This window comes from Apium graveolens, chromosome 6 (genome assembly GCF_009905375.1).
Source record: "Apium graveolens cultivar Ventura chromosome 6, ASM990537v1, whole genome shotgun sequence".
Classification (NCBI taxonomy): Eukaryota; Viridiplantae; Streptophyta; class Magnoliopsida; order Apiales; family Apiaceae; genus Apium; species Apium graveolens.
Genome location: NC_133652.1, coordinates 229,283,918 through 229,291,172, shown reverse-complemented (window position 1 = coordinate 229,291,172; position 7,255 = coordinate 229,283,918).

Sequence of the window (7,255 nt, the reverse complement as noted above, 5' to 3'; positions counted from 1 at the left end):
AGAGAGGCTTCCATAGCAGTCATTCTTTTATCCAAGGAATCCACCTTGGTTGCAAGATCAGTGTTCTTCCTTAGCTGTCTTTTAATATCAATCATTGTGGCCTCTGGAAGTTTGGCATCTAATCTTTTAGAAATATCCTTCTTTACTTAATCGATCTCTGTCTTGATAGAAGTGATATCCTGATTGTGTTGGAGGCCTTGGATTTGATGCAGCTGCAGAGAATTTAGATGTTCCTGTAAGAGCTTTCTAGTGCCTGCATCTGTTGTAGATTGAATAGCATTATGTATTTCCTGAATTTGATGAATGAGAGTGACCTTGAAATGTTGAAGATCACAGTCCTTGGAGAATGCCCATGAAGGAAGGCCAGATCTAGAGCTGGTGCCTGCTTCTCCCCCTATGTTCATGAGCTCCTCATTTTCACCATCATCTCCAAAGAAATCAGCAGATTCCCCAGTTCCATAGTCAACATCATCATCAGCTCTAGGTGGCATAGCTGTGATGGCATCCTTAGCTCTTTGCATTGATTGGGTGGTGTGCACCAAGTTCAATATTCTTTCTGCATTTTCATTGCCCTGTCCAGCCAAAATTTTATATGCTAGAACAGGATGAGTAAATGCCTCAGCATCCAAAGAGATGGAACCTATAACAGCTTGATTATGCTGAGATAGTTTCTCTATGTCTGCATCATTGGCATTTATTGACTCACTAGCAATGATGTTCATCCTTATTTCTTCTGTACCTGCATTTCTCTCAATTTTTCTCTCTTTTTGCATCAAGGGCTCCCCTTGGATCCCCACCCTCACACTCTCACCTTTACCATCTAAGGTGGGACTCCTCTCACTCACTTTTGCTAGTCCTGAAGAAATGAACTCCATTAGTTCACTCTTTTTCTTTCCTTTTTCCTGGGAGCAACCCAGACTCTCACTCAATTCACTCCCTTCCCTCAGTCCTAAGAGTGATTATATTACCACTAAGTCTTCTGCACTTGTGAGAATTGAAGAAATTCGAAGTTGTACAGAGACACCCGACGGATGAGGAATATCCATCGGGATAGTAGTTTGGCTATCCGACGGATGACTACTATTAGGCTTATCCATCGGGATACAATCACTACTCGACGGATGATGAATATCCATCGGGATAGAAGAAATGAATGAGTTTAGAGTGGAGAATATTGTAGACTCTGTGCAGATTGATGATAATTTAGGCACAGAAATCTCAACAGACTCAGAAAGAAATGGCAAGTGAGCCAACAAATCATCTAAAAGATGATGCTCACTTGCTTAGATTTTTGGCTTCCCCACTAGAGTTAAAGATGGAGAATTTGGAAGTAATGTATTTATCATGTCAACACTCAGTGAGTGTGTGGGTGAGTTTGGTGTTTGAGGTGTTTCTAACACTAGAGATTTTGGCTGTGACTCCACATTTAATGGAGCCACATAAAACCGACTTTGAGAGGGTATAGTGACTGAGTCTATTGCTTCAGTTTGCACTGTGTGTGCACCCTGTGTATCCCCAGTTGGTTTAGTTTTCTTCTTTCTGGCATAAGTTTGGGGTGAGCTTGTGTCCCTTACCCTCTTGGCCTGTGCTCTTGGCTGAGTGCTTGGTTCAATAGTCACATCCTTTTGGGAGGATGCAACTAGTACTGAGCTTAAGTCTTTTTTAAGCACTGCAGCTTGTTGAGAAGCTGCAGTGTGGCTAGGCTGGGAAACACTCACCTCTGCAACCTTATTCTTAGGGCTTCTTTGATTTTCACCCTGTCCATCACCTTGATTACCCTCCTTCACACTCCCCTCTTTGGTTTTAGTGGATTTTGCAACTGGTTTCTTTTGAAAAAAACCAGAGGGGGCTTTCTTAGACTCAGATTTTAAAATTTGTGGTTTAGTAGCTTGGGTAGGCATCTGTTGGGTCATTGACACAGATGCCATAGCTACATTAGAAGGTAAAGAAATGTGTGAGGTTGGAAGAGTTGAGGCAGTGGTGCTTACCTCACTAACCTGAGGTCCCTCCATGATTGGAAAATAGAATAAGGGCACTTCCTTGTGGTGATTTACTCTGTTAAGATCTGTAATAATTCTTCTTTCTTGAACCCAACATTTCAGCTTGTTGGTTGGGTTCTCAATCACAATGTTCTCAATGAGGTGGTTAGCAAACATCATAAAGAATCTAGTAAAATAGACACTTTTACCTCTCTTATTGAGTTCTCCTAACTTAAAACCTAACTCAAACAAGACCAAGTCACTAAAATTGAAATACTTATCAGTAACTAGCATGTAAAGCATGTTAAGCATGGATATGTTAATGGAATCAAAGTTACTAATTTTACTAGAAAACACTTTAGTTACTACATCACACAGATAACTCCATTCTTTTTTAATACCCAACATTCTAATTTCACTTCATTTAGAGGTAGTGAGTGCATAGCCCATGAAATTCAGCATGTTAACTATATCAGTGTATGTGTGTGGAGCAGTAACAGTATTATCAGGAATTCTAAAGTATGCTTTGACAATATCACTATTAATGCAAAATTGCTTACCTTTAAGAGTGAAAGTGAAGGTCTTGTCCGTTGAGTTGTACACTGAGGTTGTCCATATCTGCTCTACAACCTCACAGCAGATGATGGGAGATTCCAGCATAGCATAGTTGAGTTTATAGCTTTTCACAAAGTCCATCATTTTGTGATAGTCTCCAGACTGTTGAATCTCCTTGTTCACTAGAGCTGTGAAGTTGTTCTTTTCATAGATATAACCATTTGGGACATGATTTTCACTACAGGTGCCATTGCTAAAGATTTGAAAGTTGCAGAGAGAAGATTTTCTTTTGAGAAGAGAGAAGTTAGAGTAATTGAATCTTGAGAATGATAAAAGAATAGAATAAAAATGAATTCTTCTTTTATACTATCTCAGAAGTAAACTGTCAAAATTTCATCCAATACAGAAAAGATCAATTAAATTTCTGGCTGCATTAAACTTGCAAAAATATCTGAAATGATTCAGGAATAATTAAGCATACCTAACTCACTTACCGACCTTGAAAAGGTGGATTCATCAAGTGGCTTGGTAAAAATATCTGCAAGCTGTTTTTCACTTGGAACAAAATGCAGTTCCACAGTACCATTTATCACATGTTCCCTTATGAAGTGGTACTTGATGTCTATGTGCTTTGTTCTCACTACGCCATAGATGGCCTATCGCAATGGTTTGATCACGAGTATTACAATATTATGTTACCTTAGCTATACCCATCTTAGCCTAACGCAACCTAGTAAATTTGATGTTACCATAGCCTCTTGAACATGTTACTATAGCTGCAAAGTGTTACATACAGTAACATGTGGAAACTTATGTTACAATAGGGTATTAATGGATAAAAAATAACATTTTATAGATAATTATATATGTATATGTATATATTTATTTAACTTCAAAATTAATTAAGTTTGATAATATAATAAAGATGTATTATTAAAATATAACTTTTATGGAATAATTGAATAATTCTATATTTATTTTAATTACTAAAGTACTTATAAGTTTTATATTATTATTTAAACAATTTTTAAAACAAAAATATTACAAATTATCATGATATGTTATTTTAAAATTAGCTAAACTAAATGTTTTTTTAATTCTATAAACTGTACTAAGTCATTGATATTTTTTAATTAAAAAAAATTTGAATACTATTCATGCTTAAATTTTTTATTAGAAACTAAAAATAAAATGAAATTAGCAATTTTTAGGTTGGTTCGGGCGGGCTAAAAGAGGCTTTCAAATTTTGGCAAATGCGGGTTAAAAATTCAGGAAAATCAATGCTTCTCCCTCTGAAAACATCTCTCTCCCTACCTTCTCTAAATCACTTTGTCTTGGTCGTTCTCTCTCGCAGCTCTTACCCCCTCTCTTAGCTCTCTTTCAATTAAAAGGTAAATTAAAGCAAAAAATTTGGTTAAGAGCTGAAATTTTACAAATATATGAATATGAATACTGCTTGAATCGATTCGAGTTTAAAACAGAACTAGGGTTTTTATGTTTGAATTGGATTTCAGTACTAATTTTGTTTTTTCTCTTTGTTCAGGTGCTAAATTGGGATCGAATTAGATCTGGGCTTCTACTTTAAGGTACTACTTCTCTTCGGGTATTTGACGGTTTTCTTTTAGAGGTAAAAATCGGGTGGGGTTTGAGTGACCAGGTGGAGAAAGCGGTTATGAACCCGGTTTGTTTAAATGGGTCTTCTTCTATGATGTCATTTTGAGAGGGTGGGATTGTGGGGAGATAGGAGGTTACGAGATTGAGAGGGTAGTCTTGGGCGCGGAGATGGAAGAGATGGTGGGATTAAGATTGGCATTCTTCAACCTCAGGTTAGATAAGTTTTGTGGTAAATTTTTGTTTGGGTTTAACAAAGTGTTTTTAACCTTTTCTACATGTATTTATTAGTTTTCATGTATAGTTGTCCGAAGATAAAAACTTACCGATTATCTTACTATCAATAGAATTAAAGATCCAGAAAGCTTTGCCCCTTGTTTGGTTTTGGCTGTGGAAGAGCAGAAAGTGAAGAAATAATGATAAAAGGTACTTAATTAGGTACTTATCTCCTTGTTTTGTTTCAAATGTAAGTTATTTCAGTTATCATCTATTTTAATCGTACAGAGTACTATTAATTTCGAGTTTAGGAGTAGAGGAAGAAATGTTTTTAAAATAAGCTGAATTGGGGCCTGAATGGTTTCTAAATTGACAAGCTTTGATTATGAACCATTAGCTGCTGCAAGTATAGGACAGGTGATGTAGAGTTTTCACATTATTTCATTTTTTCTTTTATTTCAATTAACATTGCTGCCAAGTATTAATATATTTTGTTCTTTTTATTTGTAATTACAATATGTTTTAGGTATATCATGCTGTCACGAAGGATGGCTTGGACATTGCTATGAAAATCCAGGATCCTGGCATTGCGGATAACATTGATAGTGACATCGATAATGTGAAACTGATTTTAGATTACACAAATATGCTTCCAGAACAAATGTACATTGACAGTGCTATAAAAGTAAGTGATGTGTACATTATAATATGTTTTACGATCAAACTTGTTATAGTCAGCCGTGTCATCTTTTTTCTCCTTATATATAGCAAATACTTTCAATTTTACATGTATATACAAGTCCTGATTACCTTCCTTGTGTCTTCATTTTGACCTTCACAATAACAACTGCAAATTTAGTTGGTCTTTTTGAATCTAGATTCTGAAATAGGCCCGACAAATCCTGTTTATTCCAGATTGATGATTTTAACCTAAACTCTCCTCTTCATTTCCTCTGGACCTTCCTGTCAATTGGTTAATCAACGAACTTAGTTGTAAATAGAACATATGTTAAAGCTATAGTAGTATTTTTATGTGTGTTGTAGGATGTCACCACACGAACTGATTGAACACTACTACTCGAGACATTTTGTATCATACTCTCATTTTCCCTTGTCTTTTTTGTATCAATTTTTGTGCTGGGTTGTACAGGCTTTATTACGAGTTCATTCTAGAGGGTAAGGAACACCCAATAAATTGCAGGAAACTAGCAACTGAGAAGAAAAATTGGTTTCTAACTTCTGACAATCACGTAAGGGGTGAATCCTCAAATGTGCAAATTTTGCTGGACTATAATCAACTTCTAAAACAATGTGGTGGGTTTATTCTTAATGTTTTTTTGCTAATGAAACACTCTTCCCTCTTATTCCGTAAAGGAAGCGAAGGAGATACCACTAAACCTTAATGTGAGTGAGTGGCAAAAGGGGGCAGGGGTGTTGTAATGAATCTATAGTTCTTCAAATTTGTTATTAATTTCACCAACTTCTAACCAAATATGGTCAAATTTGTTATTAATTTCACCAACTTCTAACTAAAGACAATAAAGTCATATACAAATACATATATACATATACATATAGTAACTTGAACTCTAATATTTTTACCAACTCAGCAATTTATTTTTCGGTTTATTAACCTCCAATAGCCTTGAAGTCTAAACGCAGACAGATCTCTGGAGTGTTGGTGTCATTTTGTGAAAGTTAATTAATACTATGATTATTCCTGGAAGTTAATATATATTTACTAATTGGATTATGTGAATTGTAGGGAACGTGTGTTGGTGGATGGCCCTCGTGCTGGGAAACACATCCAAGCAGGTGTCAAGAAAGTTTATTATCACTTCACCAGCCAAATGAGTTGATATCTGAACATATGTCTTTGGAGTGAATATTAGCTAAGTTTTGTGAGTCAATTGTTCCATGTTCCCTACTAGTAGGGAGTGGGCTTCTGAAGGGTAGGGTCAAGTTTTGGATGTAAATTAGTTGGTTTAATTAGTTCATTTTGTTGTGATTTCCTTAGATTGTAGACTTATGATGGTTGTAGTTGGTAGATTTTGAAGTTTTGAATGTAATAGTATTTGATGGGGGTTTGTAAAACTTGATTTGAAGTTTGGTTTGGATTGTTTATTTTATTGACGTGTATGAAATACAGGTTTTATGGTATGTTCAATTTACAAACCAATCCTATCAATTTTTTTTAAAAAAATATGTTACATTAGGTACTTAAATTGGGGCCGCCTGTGGGACTTACCCATGGGGCCCCATTTTTTTTACAAATTCTAAGTGCAAAGGTAACATACATAGTGTGATACTATAGACACAGTTTGATGTTACCTTTGACTGCTATTGTAACACAAATGTCAAAGTTACACCAGGCCAAAAGGGATGTTACCTTAGGGGCCAAAGGTAACTCGAAAAAAAGCAACTTAATTTTTATGTTACCTTAGGGCTTTTTTTGGCTGTGGTAACACTTTTTGGGGCCTGCTGTAACATTTTCTTGGTGTTGCTGTAGGCCATTTATGGTGTAGTGTCTTGAATGTTGCACTGGATTTTCAGTGATGGCAATTGCACTTGTGTTATCACATAAAATGGGAATTCGATCCACTTGTAGACCATAGTCCAACAATTGGATTTTCATCCACAAAATCTGTGCACAACAACTACCAGCAGTAATATATTGTAGAAGTAGAACTTGGATTTTGCTTTTTACAGAACCAGGACACAAGCTTGTTCCCTAGAAATTGACAGGTTCCTGTTGTACTTTTTCTGTCTATTCTACAACCTGCATAATCTGTATCTGAATAACCAGTTAGATCAAAACCAGAATCTCTAGGGTACCAAATGCCAAGTTTTGGTGTTCCCTTGAGATATCTGAAAATTCTCTTAATAGCTACTAG